At 40.5% G+C, this 25,701-nt stretch overlaps 1 pseudogene; it reads right to left on the bottom strand.

The window, feature by feature from the left end:
- Positions 1–737: 737 nt before the first annotated feature.
- Positions 738–24,839, bottom strand: LOC102875719 (annotated as a pseudogene).
- Between the last annotated feature and the right edge of the window lie 862 nt (positions 24,840–25,701).

The raw sequence follows: 25,701 nt of genomic DNA, 5'->3' as shown, positions 1-25,701 counted from the left end.
GTAAGGGCACGGAGGGTGACCCCATTGTACTTTTTCTCCTCCAGGGTAACGAGCAGGAACGACCTGGCCACTGTGCAGAGTTCACCAAGCCAAAAAATAATGGTTCTTTTGAAACCAGACAATGACCCAGGTGATTCCCTTCTGCTCCTCCCTCCTCACCCCACTGCCTTCGGGCTGTCAACTCTCACCCACTCTAAACGCATCATTATCATCCCAAGAGTTCCAGAGAGATAAAGAAATAACTATTGACCATGGTAAAGACAAATTCAAAATTAGAACTACTAGGTCTGGTTTCTCTCCTTGTTTTTTTGTTTAACCACCCCTCCTCCCAACACTAGCCCTTTGTGTGTGCGGATTTCCCTGAAGACCACCCCCAAACCGAGCTCACGGAGAAGAAAGAGTAATTTTTGGTTGAAAAGTTCACTTACCACGGCAACCTCATATTGCTTTGTCATGCTTTTTGCACTTAATTTTTCAAAATTGCTTGTGCAGGGTGCAGAACTGGGAAGGCAGGGCTAAAGTCTCTCTAGTAATCACAACAAAAAAGAAGAGAACATTCACCAATCAGAATTACATTTAAATGCACAATCAACCCCCGAGCCAGGCGCGCAATTTCAGACCAAACCCGGGAGGGGACAGGAGTAGGAAACGCCAAGCGAACAAAACAAAAGGTAAAGGGGAGAGTTGAGTGGGTGCAGGGGGAAGGGATCCAAGCCACCACCATCACCACCCCCGCCTCAGTCGCCCCCACGGTTACCCCGCGTGCCTGCACTTGCCTCCAGCCAGCCCAGCTGCAGGAGAAGAGAGCCCCGTCTAAGTTCTCCAGCCCCGCCAGCCTTCCAGTGCCTGATAGGTCGGTTCAGGAGGCACTTCCGAGGCTTCCTTCCACCGGAGGGCTGGGCTGTGCGGCCGCTGCGCGCAGCTGCTGAGCTCCGCTGCTTCGCGGTCCTTCCTCGTGCGCGCTGCACAATAGCCCCGGCTGGGTGCACCTCATTAAACCAGCCCGGGAGCCCCAGAAGCAGGGCAAGCCGTGTGACAGCGCTGCCCCTTTGCAATGACTGTGATGGATGCAACCGAAGGGTGGGGTCTGGGTGGGTCAAAACTGTTAATGACAGTATGTATCATTCTGTCTATCCTCCGGGAGAGGGAGGGAAGCCCCCTTCCCTCCAAGTCCTAATCTGTCTCTCTCTTACATACACACACTCTCTCTCACACACAATCTCTCACACTCACATTCACTCACACACTTTTTCTGCCTTCAACTCCTAACCTGCCTCTGGCATATTCTGCAGTCAGCGCTCAAAAAAAAAAAAAAAGTAAAAACCATCGAGACATTTCCAACTGGGTAGATTATGAACAGTGAATCTAGCCAACACTTTTAAAAGGCGACGATCCTGAGATGGGAAACTGAAGGCACAAGGGGCCGAATACAGCGGGGTGGGTGGAACAGCGAGAGTGTAGAGAGATGTTAACGGGTTGGTAGTTTGCAACTGCGCTGCAACCCTCACCCTAACTCCGCGCCCCGGGCCACCTGGGGCCACCGCGCCCCCTCTAAGGGGCTGGGGTCACTGTGGGTGGGAGGGGGCAAGAAGACCAGCCACCAGCCCTCACCCCGGTGACTGCACGTGGCCAGTGGGAGAAAGACCGCGTCCCCTGAGTGAGCGCACGACACTTCGGGGAAGGGCCACCAGGGTTCGAGAGCGAGTTCTGGGGTTCCAGAGAGCCGGGCGGGGCGAGGGGTCCTGCCCTGACCGGTGCTACTTGCTCTAGTTCCACCCCTGAGATGCGCTGCGAGGTCACTCCGCCTCCTTGTCCCCTCCACAGCAGGCCCCAGCTGCGCCTCAGGAGACAGAAAGAACCAAGGAGACCTCCTCCCTCCAATCCCCCCTTTGTGGGGATGGGGGTGCTGGGCCTTTGTTCTGCAGCCTCCCCACCACCCCATCCAATTGAAAACATCTCTGGGTCCTTCTTTCTTTCCCCCCCCACCCCAAATTTTGTTGGTGGTGCCCAGCTGGAGACGTACTATACACTCGTGGACAAATATGTTGCTATTTTGCACTCAACTTTCCATTTCCAACGTATTAGGATGCCACATATCCTCTGTGGTTACAAAGGACCTGGTCAAGTGGCCTGAGCAAATTGCCCCAGAATTGCCTGGCTGTTATTTATGTTCATTAGTGTTTATGGAGCACGGATTGTCTGACACTATGTGTTTGAATTCTATCACGATGCCTCATCGTAGTGAAAGGCAAACAAGAAGTAGAAACATTTCTATCTGATGAGCCACCTCTCCCTTTTAATGTCAGCTACGTCTTACTGGAGACCTAATGACACTGAGGTTAAAGAACAAGATTATTACTCAAACATTGGTAGGTTCAAGCCCACGGAGAAAGCTGGAAACCCTTTTCTATAGTTCTACCCTGGACTCTAGGTTGACCATGAGTAGGAACCAACTCAATGGCTTTACTTTTTGGGAGTTTGGCTTGATTTATTAATGAGTTAAAATGTGTGCTTGTAAGTTGTGCAGCCTGCTCTGGTCCGTTAGAGAGCTTTACCGAAGATTGTAAGCCACTCCTCAAAGCACTTGTGATCCCAGCAGAAACCACTTTAGGGAGACCTGGAGAAGTCTAATTTGAAAATGCTCAGTTAAGAAAAACTGTAGTTCTGACGTCACGTGGTTGTGGGAACGCTCTAAGGCATGAAAGACAACACTTTCTTTAAAAAAAAATTCTTTTCACGATTTTAAAAAATTCTTTTATTTGGAAGTACTACTAGACTTCTGTTAATTTCCCCTTAGAATTCAAATTAGGTGAGTTTGGGTATGAGGATGACCTGTTGGAATTAGTACAAATTAAAACAAATCTAAATTAATTTAGATTCATAAACTGAGATCGATTGGTTGACTAACAAGAATATAAATTTAATCAAATATACCTGGAATTAGTCCTTAGAGATATACTCTGATAAGAATAAGAATATACATACACTATATAACAAAACTAAACTGGCCACTATTAAGTCAAATCTGATTCATAGCAACCTTATAAGTCAAAGTAAAACTTCCCGTCAGGGGAGTTTAGGAGGGTCTCCAAAGCTGTGATCTGAATGGAAGCAACTGCCACATCTCTCTCCCATTAAGTGACTGTGGAGTTGGAACCTCCCACTTTTCAATTAGTAGCAGGGGCTTAAACCACTGCACCACTGATGCCTATAACATATAACTCACCTATTTCTCTCTATCTGGCATTTACAATAATAAAAACATACTCTCTGATTTCCTTGTGCAGTGAGAACATATGTCTTTAGTAACAACCAATACTGGGGTGTGTGGTGATTAAGGTTCTGTGTCAGCTTGGCTGGGCCTTGATTCTTGGTGGTGTGCCAGTTATATAATGTGTAATTTGGCAGTTACATAAGAATATAACTTGTTTATGTAATGATGTAGTCATCCACCATTTGTGATCTGATATCATTAACTTCCATTTTCCCATGATGCCAATTTTTGCATAATGACCTGGGTATATATAATTATCTACGATTAGTAAGACAATTCATTCTTTGTTTAGAATGCTTCCAAGCACATTTGTAAACGGTTTCCCCTCAATTTTTCTCTTACATTTTTTAATAATGAGCATATAAAAAAAGTTCATTTACAAAACTGTCATCAGTGGAGACAAAGTGATGTTATTTTATCTTTATTTTGAAACACAATAATAATAAAAGTTTGCAGTTAAAACCCTCTATTTCCTCAACATCTAGATGGGCAACGTGCTAAAGAATTTTTCTCTGAATATTACTAAATTTCTTCTTTTAGAAAAAGAATAGCTCCTTAGCTGGCTGGGAAAGTCGTGTTTTCTTTTTTCTAGTTGATTTTTCAATTCTTTTAAGGCACCTGCAAAACATATACTTTGCAATTCACTTTTCTCTGATGTTGTTTTCCTCAAACCTAGAACCACATCTGTTAGGGGGGACATAGGAAGAATGGAAAATCCTCTAATGCAACAATGGGATTTTTCATGATAATTTTGGGGTCAGGGGAAGGGAGTGAGGAACAAATGAAAGAAATGTGCAATAAATTTAGGAATTTGGTCTTTGAACAAATGAAAGTTTTAATATGTGATAAAACCCCCTGTAAGTGTATTAACCCTGTGAAGCCAAAGATTACATACACCTGGGAGAAGTTAACACAGTTGGAAATTATTAAGACGTATCAACTCACCCAGCATTAGTGAGGACTTGAGGCTTGTATGCGACACAGTTGTACTGAACTGGCAAGAATCACACACCTACATGTAAATTGAAATTTTTCTAGGCGGTAAGAACACATTAGCACCAAAATAAAGCTGTTTTGGAAAAGATAGCACCCTTCAAAATATTTATTCTACCAATATTTCTTGTTTCACACTAACCTGAATCATGATGTCATACAGTTTTGAGAAGAGAATTCTCACTGTCTAAACAAAATAATATGCTCCATCTTCTATTTTTGTTATTATGATTATGCTGTTGTGTACCATTGAGTCAAAACCGATCTGTAGCTGAGCCTCCAGCAGGTTTTCAGAAGCAGTTTAGATCCATATGGGAGGATCTCCTCCACCTGGGAGGAGATGTTCCTCCTTCAGAGAAGCTGGTGGATTTGAGCTGCATGCCTTAGGGATTGCAGCACAGCTCCTTACTACTAAGCACCTGAGCTCCCTAATTTAGTTGAAGCCCAGTCCTTGCTATATGGCAGGACAAACTAGAGGTCAGAATAGTTTCTTTGACACACCTCAATAATTACATCATAATCAAAGCAAACTTTGATATGTAAGCCAAAATGTAAACGTTAAAGAACAAGTAACTGCCTCTCTATAACTCTTCCTCTAGTGATTACTAGTTGTTAAATGCTGGGAGACACTAGACAACTTTTGTGAACTAACAGGATATAGTAGCTAATCCCAGGAGACCTTGGCTTTTTCCTTTTAGAAGTATCATAACAAGTTTTGTTATGTAAGATCAATATCTTTCTGTAAGAATCCAATAAAGATTTTAAAAATCCCCCTGCATAATTCCATTTAAAAGAAAGCCCAATATTAGACTTTGAGAAAATACTGTTTGTAGATTATTTGGACTATTTTGACCAATAGGAGAACAGGTTTGGAGTTCCATAGGCATGGATTCCAATGCTCTTAGTTTGGGTGACTTTGGACAGTTAATTATTATAGACCACTTGTCCCTCATTGGTAAAATTGAAAGAACACAGTTGTTGTGATACAAAATGTGAAACCATGCTGCCGAGTAAAATGGAAGCTATGGTATTTTCAATGACCTCATAGAGAACTAAAGAGTAATGTTGCCAGTGTGGGGACTAAAGTGTGCCAGATCAAGACCATGGTCTTTACAATTACTTGCCATGTACCAGAGAGTTGGACATTGACTAAGGAGGACAGAAGAAGAATCAATGTCCTTGTGTTGTGGTGCTGGAGAAGAGTATTGAACATACGTTGGACCTCCAAGAGAATAAACAGGTCTGTCTTGGAGAGGGTGAAACCACGCTTCTCTTTGGAGGTAAGGATTTTGAAGCTCCATCTCACAAAGTTTGGGAATATGGCCAGGAGAGGCCAGTCCTTGGAGAAAGACATTATGCTTGGAAAGGGAAAGGGGCAGCGCAAGAGAGAAAGATTAGATGGATTGATACAGTAACTGAGGTAATGAAGATAGGTGTGTCAGAGTCAATGAGACTGGCTCAGGATAGAGCAGGACTCAGAGTTATTGTACATAGATAGGGTTGCTGTGAGCCACAGGTGACTCGATGGCACTTAACAACAACAACAACATATGCATGGGAAAGTTGTGCAATGAATAAAGAAATGTATGCCTTTAAATGGTGGAGTTGATGACTGTGGTGAAATGGTGTATTCAAAATTATTTTGCTAGCAATTGACTGACTTTGCCATGCGGATGGGCATGATCGTCTATCCAAAAGGCAGTTAGCTAGTCTCATCCTTAAATTGAGTGGATCCAGCAACAGAATGAGAGAATCTCATCAACAGCAAAGAAGGAGGAAGCATACCATGCATGCCTTTTGAGACGAGAGCTTTTTGGGCCAGCTACACTTAGGGCAGCAGCCATGGGTGAACCTGAGGACCAGAAACCTGGCATGAGACAGAGCGGACCTTGGGACTGTTAACCCTCCCAAAGGAATTCGTTTTAAGAGCCCATGTTTGTTGGAAGACTAGGAGGTAGGGAAGAGCAATAATTGGCAGGACTGAAAGCTAAATCTGTGAGGCTCAAGGCTCAGGTCCTTGTTCTTTAACACTTTAAAGAAGTCTTTGACAGTGGATTTGTCCAGTGCAACATATCTTTCCATTTCTTGACTCTGCCTTATTTAAATATTCTGCAACTTGAAACTTTCCTGGCTAGCAGATGGCTTCTGCCATGTGGTCGTAAATGAAGTCTGTCCTGATTATTCACAAGACCCTGGACACCAGTAATTTTGAAGAATTCCAGGTAATCTTGATTAAGTCAATGGTATTGGGCTGAATGATTCACTCAAATAATTGAATCAAGACTGTGAAGATTGTATTAATTTTAAAATTTATTTTAGGAAGCACTACAACTGAATACCCTTTTATGGAAGGTCCATGATTATTCTAGAATGGCCTGAACCTAAAGATTATCTAATTCAAATATCTTTTTTCCTTTCCATTCACAACAAAATTACTTTTTGCTTTTATTTTCAGCAAACATATTGGAACACATTCAAATTGGAATGTATTCAGATTGGACTATTCAAAATATTTACCTTAGAAGACTATAAACACTTTGTTAATGAATGACCCCAATTTGCTGCTGTACTCAAAACAATTTTAAATGTGCCCTTTAGGAATTACAGTTTTTAGAATCTGAATCACAATTTCAAGGAATGCCAGCAATGTTAGCAAATACATTCTCTGGAGTGTAGATTTGACTTTGGAAACTATCCAGTAAATTGTTCAGAGTCAAATCTAGTAAATTAAGTGAATAATCACTTAAAAACAGGATAACACCATTTTTGTTAACCAAACAAAACAAAGCAATGAGGTACGTACACAAGATAATCGGACAGAAAACAGGTCTGAGAATGTGGTATGGCAATGATGACATTGTTCAAGTTCACATATGTCTCTCCAAGGTGACTGCTTTAGGGGTCCACATACTTGGTCACATATGTTAGTGAAACACGTCAGTGTCGTAGCTCTTTTCATTTGCAATTTCTTGACTAAGCCAGATGTTTCTTTGCCACCTTTCCCCTTCCTTTCTGTTACAAATTTCTTTAGTTTTCTAAACAAGCTCCACACTCAGTGCAACCACAACCATTCATTAAACACTACCACAAATCTATCTTGGAAGAAGTACACCCAGAATGCACCTTAAAAACAACAGCAACAAACAAGGACATGTTACTGGGAGGGACATGTGTCCCTAGAGAAGGACGTCATGCATGGCTGAGGAGATGGTCAGTGAAAATAAGAAAGCCCCTCAATCACATTGTGTTTGGAACAATGGGCTGAAACACAGCAATGATTGTAGAAAATGACATGAGTCTGAGAAGTACTTAAAGTTATATGTGGTGTCACTATGGTTCGAATTAACCTGATGGCACCTAACAACTATGATGACCTCACTTTACTGCTGATTAAAAAAAAAACATTAAGCAATAAGAGAGTAGTGTCATAGATGTGATAGTAATACTTAGAATCAAACAATTTTATTTGAGCTCCAACATTATCACTCACTTGGCCCTGTGACCCACAACCAATTAAACCTATATTTTAATCTATAAAATAAAGATAGAACCTTATCTTATATCATTTTGTGAATATTAAACAGGATGACAAACATATTCATATGTTTAACACCACTTTCAGATACACATAAAACCATCTAAAGATATTGTTACACTATAGATTTTGATCAATATATATGCAAAGATATTGTGTGGATCACAACAAATTGTAGCTAACCTTGAGGAGACTGGGAATCCCAGAACCCTTGATTGTGCTCACGTGAAAACTATCCTCAGACCAGGAAGCAGTCCTCAGAGCAGAGCAAGGAAACCCTGCATCGTTGAAAATCAGGAAAGGAGCGCATCATGGGTGTGTCCTGTCTCCACATCCTTTTGATCTATATGCTGAACAGATCATTCAGGAGGTTGGGTTTTATGAGGAGGAATGTGGCATCAGGATTGGAGGAAGTCATCAACAACCTTTGTTATGTAGATGACACAACTTGGCTGAAACTGAGGAGAACCGAAAGTGCTTGCTGCAGAAGGTCAAAGACTGTAGTTTTCAGTATGGATTGAAGCTCAACATCAGGAAGACAAAGCTTCTCATCACTGGCCAATTAGCAGCACCATGGTTGATGGAGAAGAGATTGAGGTTGTTAACAGTTACTGCTAGCTCGGCTCCACAATCAGCACTCTTGGCACCAGCAGTCAGGAAATCAAAAGATGGATTATACTAGGAAAATCTGCTGTTAGGGACCTCTCCAGAGTACAGAGAAACAACAATGTACATCTAGAGACTAAGGTACGCCTGACCCAGGCCATGGTCTTTGCAATTATTTTCTATGCATAAGAGAGCTGAACAATGACTAAGGATGGCAGAATAAAAATTGATATTTTTGAGTTGGAGTGCTAGAGAAGAGTCTTGAACACACCATGGACTGCCAAGAAAATAAGTCTGTCTTGGAGATGATGAAATCAAGTTTCTCCCTGGAGGCTAGGAATTTGAAGCTCCATCTCACATACTTCGGGTATGGAGCCAGGAGGGACTGATCCTTGGAGAAGGCATGATGCTTAGAAGGGTGGAGGGACAAAGCAGGAGAAGAAGACCCCAGTTGAGATGGGTTGTTACAGTAATGGCTGCAATGGGGCTACCATTGTCAGAGTCAGTGAGACTGGCTCAGGACAGGGCAGGCTTCTGAGCTGTTGTACATGGGGTCGCTATGAGCTACAGGCAACTCGATGGCACATAATAACAACAACATATCTGCGGTTGGGAGCTCTGATGGCCTAGTGGGTAAGGAACTGTGCTACCACCTCAAAGGCAGGCAGTTCAAATCTATCAGCTGTTCCATGGAAGAAAGATGATCACTCTTCTCTCGTGCGACTTACAGCCTCTAAAAACCTGCATTATGCTCATCTATGATTCAGCTCTGATTCAACGGCATACAAGAGCTGCAACAGCATTATCTATGTTGGAAATGTAAATTCTCAGCAGAAGGTCAAATCTAAGATTCATTTTGACGTGGCATATCATGACTGATCAACAGGCATCAATTGTGATAAATCTATATTAGGCAGAGTGTGGTCTTTGAAAAGCTTAAAATGTAAAGAATATTAGGTAATTTACAGGAGTTGGTTTCAAGAACCACAACTTCAGCAGTAAGTTAGCTGCTTATGAGTGAATTTTGGGTAGTTCTTACAGACTGATCTCTACTATTTTGTTTGATACAGTGGAAAGAAAGTTGGTTGTGGACAAATCAGCCCTATCCCAGTGTGTGATCCTCGGTGAGTCTCTTACTCTGTTTATTTCCTTTTTCTCAGTATAATGTAGCTAATGTCTGTTTTTCTTTCATGAAATGTAAATAAACTGGTAAGAACCCGATAATTACTTTCCACTTCTTTTTTGTTGTGTACCATTGATTCAGAACTGACCCGTAACTCATCCTCTGGCAGGTTTTCAGAGGCAGTTAAGTGCATAGGAGTAGATGGCCCATCTTCATCCCTCGGAGCAGCTGGGGGACTTTGAACCGTGTACTTTCCCCCTCTAGTTAAAAAATATTAGAAAACTGTATCTCTTTTCTGAGAACCAGTAAGTCACTATTATCTTGAAGTTTACAAACGATATCTGCAGATATTTAATTGCTGAGAGAACTAAAATAAAAGTAGAATGTAGATGATGTTTTTGTCCAGCCTTTAGGTACATTGAAAGTGATTTAAAAGACTACAGATTGTACCAGGGATACCTTAGTCTTCTGACTGACATCATTGCTCTTTTGTACACGGGAAAGGTGCTTGACAGAAAGTTTTCCCTTTTTTTTTTTTTTAATTTCTTCACTGCTCGTACCAAGGATGTTGATTGTGTATCTAAGTGAGATGAAACTGTTAACAACTTCAATCTTTTCTCCTCCAATTTTCATGGCATTGTGTATTGGCTTGGTGGTGAGGATTTTTATTTGCTGGTTGTTAAGATGTAACCTGTATTGAAGCCTTAGATTTTCTGCAGCAAGTGCTTCATATCTTCCTCATTTTTAGCAAGATTGTGTCATCTGCACAATGCAGGTTGAGGATGTGTTTTCCTCTGACCCTGATGCCACATTCTTTTCCCTAAAGTCTAGATTCTTGAATTATTTGTTCATCATATAGATTGACATATTATATGTGCCGAAAGGGTACACACCTTCATGTCTATCTTGATTTTTAACTATGCAGCTTCTCTTGCTCTGTTTAGACAACTGTTTCTTGGTCTAGGCACAAGTATCATGTGAGCATAATTAAGTCTTCTGAGATTCCCATTCGGTTAAAAGTTAGCTGTAATTTATTGTGATCTACACTGTCAAACACCTTTGTGTAGCGAACAAAACATACGTAGACATTTTTCTGGTAGTTTCTGCCTTCTGCCAAGATCCTCCTAACATCAACATGTTAGCCTCTGATTATCTCTTCTGGGAGTGGGAAGAAAGACAGAGATCTTCCAGTCAGTTGACCATAAAAACACATACAAGAGTTAGAATTCTAACATATATTTGGAGGAATATGTGGGCTCAGTCAAAAACACATATAGGATGGAATAAAGATGAGGTAGGAAAAAAGTGAAGTGCTAAAATAAAGTCTTTAGTAGGATTTAATTGGTTAGAGTATCTTATGTGTTTGAAAGTTGTTGTTGTTGTTGTTGTTATGTGCCATCAAGTTGTCTGCAACTCATAGCAACACTATGTACAACAGCTCTGAAGTTTGTCCTGAGCCAGTCTTCCTGAATCCAACACACCTATCCCCATTGCCCTAGTTACTGTATCAATCCATCTAATTTGGGGGCTTCCTCTCCTACGCTGTCCCTTCAACCATCTGAGCATGATGATGTTCTCCAAGGATCGGTTCCTCCTGGTCAAAATCCTAGCCTCCAAGGAGAAACTTGTTTCACCCTCTCCAAGACAGACATTTGTTTTCTTGGCAGTCCATGGCATGTTCAAGACTATTCTCTAGAACCACAACTCAAAGACATCAATTGCCAACAGGCAATGCCATAATAGATGAAGAAAAGATTGAAGTTGTCAATGATTTAATTTTGTTTGGATCCACAATCAACACCCATGGTGACAGCAGTCAAGAAATCAAGACTTCTTGCATTGGAAAAATCTGCTCTCCAGAGCCTCCCCAAAGAGCTAAAGAGCAGTGATGTCAGTTTAAAAATTAAGGAGCACCTGATCTTTTAACTGACTTGTTAGGCACCTGAAACTTATACAGGGAATAAGGAAGACCAAAGAACAATCAAAGTCTTTGAATTGTAGTTTTGGAGAAGAGTGCCAGATATGCTATGGACAAAGCCTGTTTTGGAGGAAGTTCTATCAGCTTGCTCCCTGGAGCTAAGGATGGTGAAATTTTGTCTCCCATCTTAGGGCATGTTGTCAAGAGGGGTCAGTCCTTGGAAAGGGACATCATGCTAGGAAAGGTGGAGGGTCAGAGAAAGAGGAAGATTCCCAGGAAGCTAGATTAACACGGTGACTGTAACAGTGGGCTCCAGACTATCAGAGGTGAGGATAGCACAGAATAGGGCAAGGTTCTGAGATGTAGTTCATAGAGTTGTAGTGAACTTGATAATGCCTAACAATAACAACAAGGCAAGTGTTTGAGTCCTCTTGCTTCTTTGTGGTAAAAAGATGGGCGCATTCTCTTTCCATGTGATTGACTTCCTTAAAAACCTACTGGAGGGTCAGCTATGAGTAGAATTCGACTGGGTAGTTTATAACAACAACAAAAATAAAAACACACAACAAGACTTCATGGGAGAGAAGACTTGGTGATCTCTCTCACAGAGTTTATAGGCTAGAAACTCTATGGGATAATTCTGTGTTATAAATAGCTATGGGCTGTGATTGACTCAATAATACATAGCAAACTTTCCTTAAGAACAATATATGATTAGAACACTCTAATTGGGTTATAACATTGGGTTCTGAGGTGATAACATTTGCTAATAAGGTCAATTTTAAGGATTGCCAAGAAATTTCTATACATCTCTGCTAATTATTACTAAAACCTTCCAGAGTAGATGCTATTTATTAGTTTCATCTCGCAGATAAAAAAGTTGAGATTAACACATTGCTGGGTGCCACGGAGTTGGCTATGACTCATAGTGACCCTACAACAACAGACCTCTCCTGTACCATCCTCATCCTCTCTAAAGCCCAGGTAATCTAAGAAATTAATTCAATGTCAATAGAAAATAATGGAGTAGGTATCAATAGCTATGTCCTCTGGCTCCACAGTTTCCTATCTTTTCACACTACTAAACTTAGAGGAACTAAAAAGAGTGTAAATGCATTTCAATCCAAACCTCCTCTTTGCAGATGAAGGAATCCAAGAAGCATTTTAACTTGGCTGTGCCATCTGCAAAGTTTTCTGCTTTAGAGTACCTAGGACTAATCTTTTGAGTTAAAACTGGAAATACCAAGCAATAATCCCAGAGTTATTTTGACCTTCATTTTTTTAATCTTCATTTTAAATTGAGTCAAATAAATGGTTCTACTGCAGGTAGACCTTCAGTTAGCTCAAAAGGGCTTAGACAAATTTGTCTTGTAACCAGCTAGTGATTTTGAACATTTCTTCATGTGTTCGCCATCTGAATGTCTTCTTTGGTAAACTGTCCATATCCTGTGCCCATTTTGCAATTGGGTGGTTTACCTTTGTCTTGCTGTGGTGAGTTCTTTGTCTTCTTGATGTTGAGCTTCTGTCCATATTGCAGACTACAGTCCTTGAGCTTCTGCAGCAAACACTTTAAGCACTCCTCAGTTTTGGCAAGCGAGAGAGAGAGAGAGAGAGAGAGAGAGAGAGAGAGAGAGAGAGAGAGAGAGTGTGTGTGTGTGTTTCTATCATTTGGATAAAGACTTCTTGCCTTTTTTCTACATTGAGACACCCAAACTTGTGTTTGTTTTGTTTTAAATACGGTACAGTTTCTCATTACACTTGTCCCACTTACAACCTAGCACTTGGAAATGACTAACATGGTAGGTGAAACATGGATTACTTGCGAGGTGCTGAAAAGACAGCGTAGTGCAGGTATCCGGAGAATCCTATTTCTTTCATCTTTGAAATTCTGTGAGTTCTATGCAGCTGAGCTACCCAGAGGAGCAAATAAGATGCTGACATGCAGCAAATTGCCCAAGACAGATGCTTTGTTTTGCCTAGGGCTGCCCTGTATTCATGGACACCTAGAGGCTTGGTCCAGAGAGGTAAGTTGTGCCATGTTGTCTATCTTTTGTTTACTGCATTTTATTTCTGTTGCTGCAATAAAAAAGTTACTACAAACTGAGTGGCTTAACACAATACAAATTTATTATCTTATAGTTCTAGAGGACAGATGTTCAAAGTAGGTCTCACTGGAATAAACTAAAGGTGTCAGCAGGTCTGCGTTATTTCCTGGAGGCACAAGGGGAGAGTCGGGTCCCTGTTCTTTTGCAGTTACTAGAGGCCAGGGCATTCCTTAGCTCAACTTCACAGCAGCAATAGCCACTTGGGTCTTCATCTTCCAATTCTAAGAATTTTATGAATCCATCGGACCCATCTGAATAATGCAAGGTAATCTTCCCCTTTCAAGAACAGCTGATTAGTAATTTTCATTCTCCCTGCAACTCTAATTCCTTTTTGCCATGTAATATAATAGGGAACTCTCCATAGGAGAATGTTGGGCAGTCGCCTCCCGTGCTAGTAACTCCCACTGAAAACCCACTGGAGGGTCAGCTATGGGTTGTTTCTGACTTAATGAAACACAACAACAACAACAACAAGAATGGATAGTCTGAAGGCAGTTACCCCACTAACCCAAAGGCCTTTTCTGGAGATTTGATGGACAATCTTCTCCCAAGTGATTTATAGTTTTGGAAGCCCAGCGGAAGGTCATTGGTTGTGACTCCACAGCAGACTTTTGTTTCAATGTTCCCTGTACATTTACTGGTTCCAGACATTAGAACATGGCATTTTAGGACGGGGTGGATATTATTCTGCCTACTCCTTTGCAAGATAAAGACCTGATTATCTGCTTTAATAAACCTTACAGCTAAGAAAACCCTAATGGGAAGTTCTGTTCTTTTATATGTGGTTATTGTGGGTCTAAGTCGACTCAACGGTGACCAACAAAACCAACAACATGTCTACAGAGCAAAGACGCAAATTTTTTTTATGTTGAGCAAGTATTCTGAAAAGAGAGATGTCTCCTGTAGAGTTTCACAAAAACAAAAGACAAATCAAAATGTGACAGGTTTGTTACCTTAGGGAATTCAGGTAAAGTACTAGAAATTCTAGAGATTGGGGAGCAGAATGTTAAGCAGTAGTCTATATGGAGATATTTTTAACATCTTTTTATTGGTTTATATACCGTCATTCTTATACATCTTTTTGTTTTATACAATCATTCATAGACTTTATATTTTTCTCATAAGTGTTATATTTATAGAAATAATTACCATTGTTCTAGGCCTATTGCCATCCCATCTTTTCAAATCTCCATTGAAATTTTCCCATCACTTTACTCCCCTTCACCTACCAACGTCTGGAAGCATATCCAGGTCTACAGTTTTTTTTAAGCATGGCTTTGCTAGCTGAAGGCTTTTACACCCACATATATAAGAAAGTATTTGCAAACATCAACCTTCTAGAAAAAACAAGAAAGGAGTTCTCTAACTCAACAGAAATGGGTACAGGTTTAAACAGTAGGGAAAAAGGTAAAGGTTGGCTTTGTAAAAGTAAGGAAAAGTATGTCTGCATGCTTCTTATAATATAATAATTTGCAGTCTCAAACCTTCATCAGTTCCTCTGCCTCCAAGTCTGGATCTCATCTCTTCTGTCGGTTCAGCAGCCAAGTCAGTAATTTCACAGAGAAGGATTATTCAGAATGTTAAATTCTGTTTGCAAAATCAAAGCATTTTCAGACGGGACAGCATAGCAGGAATTTAGTGTTGAAGTCTACCCAAGTGCAAAGAAAATCTTCTGTCTGAGAAATAATTAAATTACAACACTGGTTTTGTTTTTTGAGCTCAAAATTGCCTCATTGAAAAAATTAAATGCCTTCTTGTTTTTTCTCTTTCCTGTTCATTTTTAAAAGAAAAATTACTTTATTGATTTTTGTAAATGTAACACTGCTCATTTTAATGAGTTTAAATCATGCAGAAAAATGAAACTAAAGAAATGGTAAAAATCAACCCATGTCCCTTTTTTAACCTTTAGTAACATATAATACATGCTACATTGATAAATAAGTATTGAATTAGAAAAAGGCCAAATAAAGCTGAATTGACATGGATTGCTAAATTTCAAATAGATGTTTTATTCACACTCTATATTCTATCCTAATAGATCTCTTTCTGATCTCAGCAAGTTATCTATCCAATTATTGATCACTTGCTATGTATCTGGGAGCTGAACATTGAATAAGGGTGACAGAAGAAGAATTGATGGCTCTGAGCTGTGGTGTTGGAGAAGAGTACTGAATATCCAATGGACTGCCAAAAAAATCAACAACTATGCCTTGGACTGCTAGGAAAACAAATAGATTTGTCCTGGAGAGGGTTAAACCGGGTGGCTCCTTGGAGGCAAGGATTCTGAGGCTCCGTCTAACTTACTTCGGACATGTAGTGAGGAGAGACCGGTCCTTGGAGAGGGACATCATGCTTGGGAGGGTAGAGGGACGGCGCAGGAGAGGAAGGCCCTCTATGAGGTGGATTGATTCAGTGACTGGGATAATTGGGATGGGAGTATCAGAGACAGTGCGATTGGCGCAGGACAGAGCGGAGTTTAGGGCTGTTGTACATAGGGTTGCTATGAGTCGCAGGCGACTCGACGGCACATAACAACAACAACAACAACGTGCCTTGGAAAAAGTGCAGCCAGAGGGCTCCCTGGAGGCAAACATGATAAAGCTTTGTTTCACCTACTTCAAGCATGTTGGTAGGAGAGGCTATTCCTTTGAGAGGGACATTATGCTTGGAAAGGCAGAGGGTTGGTGAAGGAGAGGAAGACCCTTAACAAGGTAGATAAATACAGGGGATGCCACAATAGGCTGTAGTGTGTCGGGAAGTGTGACAGGAAGTATGAGGATGGCACAGAATAGGACAGGGTTCAGACCTGTTGTTCATAGGGATGCTGTGGGTCTTACTTGAATCTTTGGCACCTAAAAATAATAACAATAGATCTCTTAAAGTGTTATAGAAAACACTAAGATATTATGGCTTTTAAAAAATTTAGAGGTTTCAATAAAAGTTTATAGAGAACTTGAATTTCCATTCATTCATTGTTGCACATTTTCCTCCCTGCCCACCCCTCTCCCTAGTTCACTTTTCTCTTTGAAAAGAAAGAAAAATCATTGTTATACAATTTCCCTGCCCCATAGTCCACTTTACTATGCAGCTCTTATTCTGGGCTCTTATCATGCTAATAATATCTAAACATATATCCCTTTTAAACACTTTTCTCCCTCATCTGTTTTAATGTAGCGTACATTATTTAGCCCCACTTTTCTTTATTTCCCCCCAAATCCAATGTCAGTCCTGTTTTATAAAAGTGCCATTATGCAGTATTTGTCCTTTTGTGGCTGAGATATTTCACTCAGTATAATGTCCTCCATGATCACCCATTTTATATTTTATGAGTTCCTTGGTTTTCGAAGAGGCATAATATTCCATTGTGTGAATATACCACAGTTTCTCTATCCATTCGTTTGTTGATGGTCACTTGGGTTGTTTCTAACTCTTCTATTTTGAGTAGTGTAGCAGTAAAGATGGGTATGCATATATCTGGTTGGGTGGCAGTTCTGGTTTCTTTAAGATATACTCCCAGTAGTGGAGTTGCTGAGTCAAATTTCTATTTCCAACTTTTTGAGAAAGCACCATATCACCTTCCAGAGTGGTTGCACTGTTTTACACTCCCACCAGCAGTGAATGAGGGCTCCAATTTCTCTACAACCTAGCCAACATTTGTTGTTTGCTATTCTGTTAAATTTTGCTATTCTTACTGTGGTGAAATGATATCTAATAGTTGTTTTGATTAGCATCTCTCTTAGAGCTAGTAATTTTGAACATTTCTTCATGTGTTTGCCATCTGAATGTCTTCTTTGGTGAAGTGTCCATATCCTGTGCCCATTTTGCAATTGGGTTGTTTACCTTTGTCTTGCTGTGGTGAGTTCTTTGTCTTCTTGATGTTGAGTTTCTGTCCATATTGCAGACTACAGTCCTTGAGCTTCTGCAGCAAACACTTTAGGTACTCCTCAGTTTTGGCAAGCAAGAGTGTGTCAGCTGCATATTGCAAGTTATTGATAAGTCTTCTTCCAATCCTGATGTCTCATTTCTCCTCATAAAGCCCAGCCTCCAAAATGATGCTGCATACAGATTGAAAAAGTATGGAGACAGGATGCATACCTGATGCAAACCTTTCCTGATTTTGAAACATGCAGTGTTTCCTTGCTCTGTTCTGAGGACTGCTTCCAGGTCCAAGTACAGATTTCACATGAGCACAATCAAGTGCAACTTTCATATGCACAGGAAGTATCTGAGAAGATCAGGTATGTGCATTTTGTAAATGAGTTAGTATTAATGTTTGAACTGTATTACTAGAGTCAGTGTTAGACTTTGGTTGTTGCCATGATTTTGTTGCTTCCTTTGCTTTTTTCCTTAATACTAATTGGTTTGCTGTACTTTGGATGAGGTACACAAAATATAAATGTATAGCCAAATGAATTAGAACAAAAAAAACCCCACCAATTTACTACCCAGCTCACAAAGTAGAATCTGGGGGGATTTCCAGGACTCTGGATAGAGTCCTTCCCAGTCACCATTGCCTCTGTCCAGTCACCTGGGTTTGGACACTACACTTTAGTTGTAATGGCAAACTGTACCACCAGAGTACCTAGTTCTTGATGCTTTGGAGTTTTATATAAACAAAATCATGCAGTATAGATTTTTTTTGTCTGTAGACTCTTACTCAATATTATAAACGTCATTATAAAATTAATCTGTATTGTATTTATTGTTTGCTCTTTTCTTCCTTTTTGGTGGTATGAAATTCCATTGTGGGAATGTCCTGCTTCTTTTTGAATTCCCAAGCATCTTACTATTTCTTCTAAACAACAATAATTGCTCCTTACTCTTTACTTTTTTCCTTTTTCATAGAGAGTTTTCTTGTTCTTTTTCCATTGCTAAACATAATTTTTGATCCTCACTCTTTTTGAGTCTTGACTTTTCAAGTCTCCCATTTTTCTTAGGTATTTTTGCTCTTAATCAACTTACCCTTTTCTGTTATTTTTTTCTGTGACAACTTCCCAAAATAGCCACTGAAGAGAGAAGAAAAGTAAAACAATCACAAGCTTAAAAGGCCCAAATCCATTGCCACTAAGTAGATTCCAAGTCAAAGTAACCTTGGAAAGAGAGACCGGAACTGCTTGTAATCAGAACAACAAATCCTTGCAGAAACAGGCTGACACACATTTCTCATTCAGAGCATCTGATGGGTTCAGATAGTGGCTAACCTTTTTTAACTACTGTGTTACCAAGTCTCTGGATGTTCTTAAAGCATAATAAAAACAAACTGCCAGTTTTCATTTCTTAATTGCTTGAAATGTGTTTGCAGAAATAGCTTAGATTTGGAATGTTTTGTTTCTTTTGATGGCTTTATGTTTGAAGACACAAGTTAGTTTTTTTAGCACAGTTCTTTGGTGTTCTAAGTGTGCCTACCCAAGTATTTAATATAAATTATCTTTGATGATGTGGGGAAATGAAAGCAATTTAGAAAAGAAATGTATCTTATTTACATAAATATAATTAGATATTTGAAGACATGATTCACATAAGTGAAATTATTCCTTTAGGGGAATAGCATATGGGCCCTCTTCCCCTCCACTGAAATAGAACTTTAAAATACATAACAAAAATACTTAGTGTTTGAGTGGCATAAGTTTCAGGTATCCTCTCAAATGTTGGAAGTTTTAGTATTGGTATCTTTTGTCAGAGAAATGATTTGAGGTATTAATTTAAAGATTACAGCTTAGAAATCTCTATGGACGAGTTCTACTCAGTCACTTGGGGTCACTATGAGCTGAACAAAAGACATCCAACAATTCAGCACATAGTTATTTATCATACTCATAGTCTAGATGTCACTACTATTGGATTGGAGAAGATGCAGCCAGAAGGCTTCTTGGAAACAAGGATGGTAAAGCTTCATCTCACATACATTGTGAATAGCTAGAAAAGGCTATTTATTGGAGAAGGATGTCATGCTTGGAAAGTGCTTGGAAAGGAGGTGGGGACAGCAAAAGAGAGGAAGACCTTCAACCAGGCGCATTGACACAGTGACTTCCACAATGGGCTCAAGTGAGTCAGGGATTGTGAAGATGGCACAGGACAGGACACATTTCAGATCTGTTTTCATGGGCTATCTTATGAGTTGTGTTTGACTCGAAGGCTCCTAACAACTACAACTCTAATTTTAGAATTATAAATGAAAAGATGTCATTACATGTGTAAATATATGCTAGTAGGTAAATTTAATATAAATTAAAATACTATGGAAATTCATTGTGAAATAGTATGCAAAACGTATACACTGTACACATTCCAGTCAAAACTTCTGGCAATGAGTAAATCACAAACGTAATTTCTTAAAATGGTCTTGTTAGAGATGAAGGTTTTTGAACTTTCACATAAATATACCAACTGAAAAATATCTTTTTTAATATACAGTTGTGAAGATGTTTATCTCCTTTTTGTTGAGGTATAATCTATCCTGAAGCTATAGTCTCTAATCTTACTCAATGAGTCCTTCAAATTTTCTTCACTATGATCATTGTTTTTGTTCAGTCTTCTAGGTTGTATAGCCCTGGTGTGTCCACTTGCCATACAGAGGTAACTTGTGGTCACTGTGAAGCTGAACACTGTGACACTGATGTGCCAAATGCAATAATGGTTACCCACAGTGGACAGTGTTTGGTGGCGCTCCCCAGTTGAAACAAGCTCTGAAGCAAGAGTGGCATCCGCTTCCATAATAGCTTACCTCCGGAAACCCCATGAACCTGGAGAAAGAGTGAAAGTCACGCAAGTGCCGAGGACTTTCATTCTTAGGGTCACTATGAGTCACCTACGACTCGATGGCACTTAACAACAACAACAACAACAACAACATGATCAGGCAAAATGATGAAATCTGCGTATCATCACAGGTTGTCAAGGACTAGCTCATCAAGCCTGATGCTGTGTTGTTCAACAAAGTGAGTAAGGCTGATGAAAAGATAAAACCCAGATACACGTTCTTTCTGATCCCACACCACTCCAGAGCTTGGTCTTTGCACAGATTACACAGGAGCACAATGAAGTGTTCTGGAGTTTCCAGGCTTGGCAATGGTTTTAATAATTAACTAAAATCCACACTGTTCAATGTCTTTGCATGGCCAGTGAAGCACACATAAATAAATATCTTCCCGGGATTCTTTGCTTTTACTCAAGACCTTTCCGATATCAGTAATGATATACTTTGCTCCCTGTCTTCTTCATCTGGCTTAAGTTTCTGTTGATGTACTTCTATAAAGTTTTAAAATTCACTTCAGCTAAATAAAGTATATTTGTGGGTCATATTAATAACATTGTTCAAGAAGTTCTTTAATTTGTTGTACTGCTCTCCTTTTAGGCAGTTACAAATAGGGGTCTCTTTAAGATGGATGGCCAAGGACCTGTCTTGCAAACTGCTTGGCACAGACAAGTGTTTGCTTCTGCGTTACATTAATTTGTTGAAATATATCAATTGTTATTACTTCCATTCCTGGACTCTTCTCCCCCGCCCAATACTTTCAGTGCGTCTTGGACTTTTTACTTCAAATCTTCAGGTTTTGACCAAATGATATCTCCTTAAATATTTGAATATTGACCAATTAATTATTCTTGAACAATGATTGTACATTACTTCAATCTTCTTTGGATGCTTCTTGAGTCATTCAATATTTTGTTCTTAGAATCTTTCAATATTTCAGGTAGAGGCTTCAACTTTCTTCTTTAGTTCTTCTGTTTTGGTTTTATCATTCCAAGTATTTCAACATTTCATTATAATTTTTTTTTCCTTCTTGAGCCACCCTTCTATTAAACTCTTTTACATCGTCATTTCATCCTTTTACTTTAGTTACTTTTTTTCTTTTAAGACTTTAGAGCTTTTTTTTCTTTTAAGATGAGCACTTTTATCCAACTGATCTCATGCCAGGGTATACAGGTCAAAGCCTTGGTTGCCTCCTCATCCCAACAACCCCAGGGCGACCAAAGCATGCATATTCCTAGAATTGAGGGAAGCGACAGAGACCCCCAAAAAGTAGGGCCTCCAATGGCTAACTACTGAAAACAAAAACTAAACTTAAAGAACAGGTTTAAGGCATGTGGTTTTTTGAAATAATTTTTAATTACATAATTTATACAATAGCAATGTTACCTCTGAGAAAAATGGGAATCCAAGAACACTTGATTGTGCTTATACAAAACCTATACTTGGACAATGAGGCAGTTATCAGAACAGAGCAAGGAAATAATACATGATTCAGAATTGGGAAGGGTGTATGCCAGGGATGTGTCCTATTTCCATACCTTTTCCACTTATATGCAGAACAGATTATCCAAGAGGCTGGGCTGAATGTGGAGAAATGTGGCAGAAAGACTTACTAACAATCTGCATTATACAGATGACACAACCCTGCTTGTGGAAACTGAGGAGGATCTGAAGAACTTGCTGCAGAAGGTCAAGGACTGCTCTCTTCGATTGGATTTAACTCAATATCAAGAAAACAAAGATTCTCACCACTGGGCTGATTGGCAGAATCATGATAGATGGTGAAGAGATTGAGATTGTTAAAAGCTTTAGTTTGCTTGGCTCCACAAACAACACTCTTGGCACCAGCAGCCAGGAAATTAAAAGATGAATTGCATTAGGAAAGTCTGCTGTTAGAGACCTCTCCAAAGAACTGAAGAGCAACAATGTCAGTCTGGAGACTAAGGTGTACCTGATATAGGCCATAGTAATTGCAGTTACTTGCTATACATCAGAGGGCTGGACAATAACTAGGGATGACAAAAGGAGAATTGATGCCTTTGAGCTGTGATCCTGGAGAAGAGTACTGAATATATCATGGACTGCTAAGAGAACAAACAACTTCATCCTTTGTTGTTGTTGTTCTTGTTATGTGCTGTCGAGTCGCTTGCGACTCATAGCGACCCTATGTACAACAGCCCTAAACTCCGCTCTGTCCTGTGCCAATCACACTGTCTCCAACACTCCCATCCCAATTATCCCAGTCACTGAATCAGTCCACCTCATAGAGGGCCTTCCTCTCCTGCACCGTCCCTCCACCCTCCCAAGCATGATGTCCCTCTCTAAGGACCGGTCTCTCCTCACAACATGTCCAAAGTATGTTAGACGGAGCCTCAGAATTCTTGCCTCCAAGGAACCACCCAGTTTAACCCTTTCCAGGACAAATCTGTTTGTTTTCCTAGCAGTCCATGGTATTCTCAATACTCTTTTCCAGCACCACAGCTCAAAGGCATCAATTCTCCTTCTATCCTCCTTGGTCATTGTCCAACTCTCTGATGCATAACAAGTTCATCCTAGAGAGGGTTAAACCAGGCTGCTCCTGGGAGACAAGGATTCTGAAGCTTCGTCTGACATACTTTGGACATGTTGCAAGTAGGGACAAGTCCTTGGAGAGGGACATCATGCTTGGGAGGGTGGAAGGACAGTGCAGGGGAAGAAAACCCTTGATGAGATGGATTAATTCAGAGACTGCAGTAATGGGGATAGGCGTGTCAGAGACAATATGATTGGTACAGAATAGAGCTGGGTTCAGGATTGTTGTACACAGGGTCAATATGAGTCACAGGTTATTTGATGGCACATGACAACAACAACTAATGCTATCTATCACCTCCTGTCTGCATATGGACCCACGGTAGGGCAACTGGACACTTTCCCTTAGAGGGAAGGGGGAGGCTTCTGGAAATTCAAGAGCTGCTCCTTTTTAAATAATTTTTTTTTTTGTGTGTGTGTGTGTGTGTGTGTATGCACTGTCAAATCGGATCTGATTGATACAGGAGGAGATTGCACCTCCTTCTCCAGCAGAGCATCTGGTAGATTTGAATTGCGTGAGTCTGGGATTGCAGTGCAGCTTCTTGCCACTAGGCCACCAGAGATTTCTTGGAGCTTTTTGTCATATCTCCACGTTGAGATTATTTGGAAGGACTAGTTAATAAAAAGAAAGAAAAATGTTCAAAGTCCTGGGCTACACTGGAGAACTGTGTGGTTGGAGGAGAGGATGGTTGTTGCTCCACATCAACTGCTGTCACCCTCACTATTCCAGTTTTTAAATCCTGAGTCAAGCACAAAATAAAAAAAGAGAAACAAACAAAAGTAATGAAAAACCTATGCCAATCTCATCTCATTTGTGGTTTGTTTTTGGACTTCTCTCTGCATAAGTTAGGTTTTTTTTTTGTCTCAAGAAAGGATGTGACACAAGTACGGTTCACCTAGAAGCATTTGTGGTGGACGATGGAGAGACCAGACTTGTAGTACTCTTGCTTGCTGGTCGACATCAGCTGGAAGGTGGACAGGGAGGCCAGGATGGAGGTGTCGATCCACATAGAGTATTGTGCTCAGGGGGAGCGATGATCTTGATCTTTATTGTCCTGGGACCAGTGCTGTGATCTCCTTTTGCATACTGTCTGTGATGCCTGGTTGCGGTGGTCCCTCCAAATAGTACTGTGTTGGCATAGATATCCTTGCTGACATTACCATCTCAACACTTCATGATGGAGTTGAAGGTAATTTCATGGATGCTGTAAGAAGGATGGCTGGAAGACCATCTGGAGCAGAGAAAATGCTCATTGCTCATGGTGATGACCTGTGCTAGAGGTTAGTGTTAGGAGGCAGCTCATAGCTTTTCTCCAAGGAAGATAAGGAGGCCACCAATGGGCATCTCTGGCAATGTAACAGGGTTTCTCCTTGATGTTACACATGATTTATCACAAGCTGCGCTGGTGAAGCTGTAGTCTTGCTTGGTAAGGATCTACCTGAGAAGCAGACTGGCATTGGGGAAGGCGTAGGTAGACACAGTGTTGGTGGCCTGGTCGCTGGACTCCATCATGATGGAGGTGGTGCAGCCAGAGGCTTACAGGGACAGCATGGCATAGATGGTACTGTACATGGAAGGGTGTTGATAGTCTTGAACATGATCTGGGGGCATAGTCTACAAATTAGCCTTGGGGTTCAAGGAGGCCTCTGTCATCAGTACAGGGGGCTCTTCAGGCCCCACATGCAGTTTTCTGTAGAAGGTATGGTGTCAGATCTTCTCCCTGTCATCCGAATTGGTGATAGTGCTATGCTCAATGGAGTACTTGAGGGTCAAGGGCCTCTCTTGCTATTGGCTCCATTACTCACATAAAGTTCCTTCTGGCCTATGCTCACCATCACAGCCCTGTTGCCAAGGCATCCCATGATGGAAGGGAAGAGGGGGGAACGATGTCACCTGTGAAGTTGGCCTTGCATATGCCAGAGCGTTGTTGACCAGAAGTGCAACGATATCTTCATCCATGGTGAACTGGAGGTGGCGAGTGTGACCAGGTGGAGGTGACTGTGCGGAGGGCCTGTGGTCTCAGGGTGGACGAGGTCTTGGCTGTCCACTTTAGTTACTCTTTCAAGCATAAGTTCCGAAGTCTCTTCTGACATCCTTTATGATATTTTTCTTTCTTGTCTCTTCGGCGACCCATTGCTTTCATCATGTACAAAGCCATTAATGTCATTCCACAACTCATCTGATCTTTGCTAAGCAGTGGTCTTTGTGTCATATTTATTCTAAGAATGGTCTATATATCCAGGTGGAACATATTCAGGTTGCACTTTGGCTCTAGTGGCTTTGATTAATGAATTTAATTAAGTTAATTTCATTTTCTTCAGCTTCAATTTGAATTTACATTTGAGCAATTGATAGTTTTTTCTGCAGTCAATCCCTGGCCTTATTCTCACTGCAAAACTGAAAAAAAAAAAAATTGACATTTGCCAAAAATTTCTTTTCCTTGGATCCACAGCCAATGTCCTCAGAAGCCATAGGCAAGCAACCCAATGGTCTATTATATTGAGCAAGTCTACAGCCTGGTGACAAAATGTCACTTTGAAGACTAAGGTGCAGCTGACCCAAGTCATGATATTTTCAGTCACATCATATGAATGCAAAAACTGGATAATGACTGAGGAAGAACTGTTGTATTTGAATTATGGTGTTCACAATGACTATTAAATATAGTCTGGACTGCCAGAAGAAATGAACAAACTGATTTAGGAAGAGTTTTCTTAGGAAGTAAGGGTAATGGGACTTTGGCACATATATTTTGAACACGCTTTCAGAAAGGACCAATCCATATAGAAACATATGATACGTGGCAAAGTTGAGGGTTAAT

Source organism: Elephantulus edwardii, unplaced genomic scaffold, assembly GCF_000299155.1.
Source record: "Elephantulus edwardii isolate Elephantulus edwardi_28Jun2011 unplaced genomic scaffold, EleEdw1.0 scaffold00014, whole genome shotgun sequence".
Lineage (NCBI taxonomy): Eukaryota > Metazoa > Chordata > Mammalia > Macroscelidea > Macroscelididae > Elephantulus > Elephantulus edwardii.
Note: the sequence above shows the minus strand (reverse complement) of the source record. Positions and strands in the feature narration are given on the sequence as shown.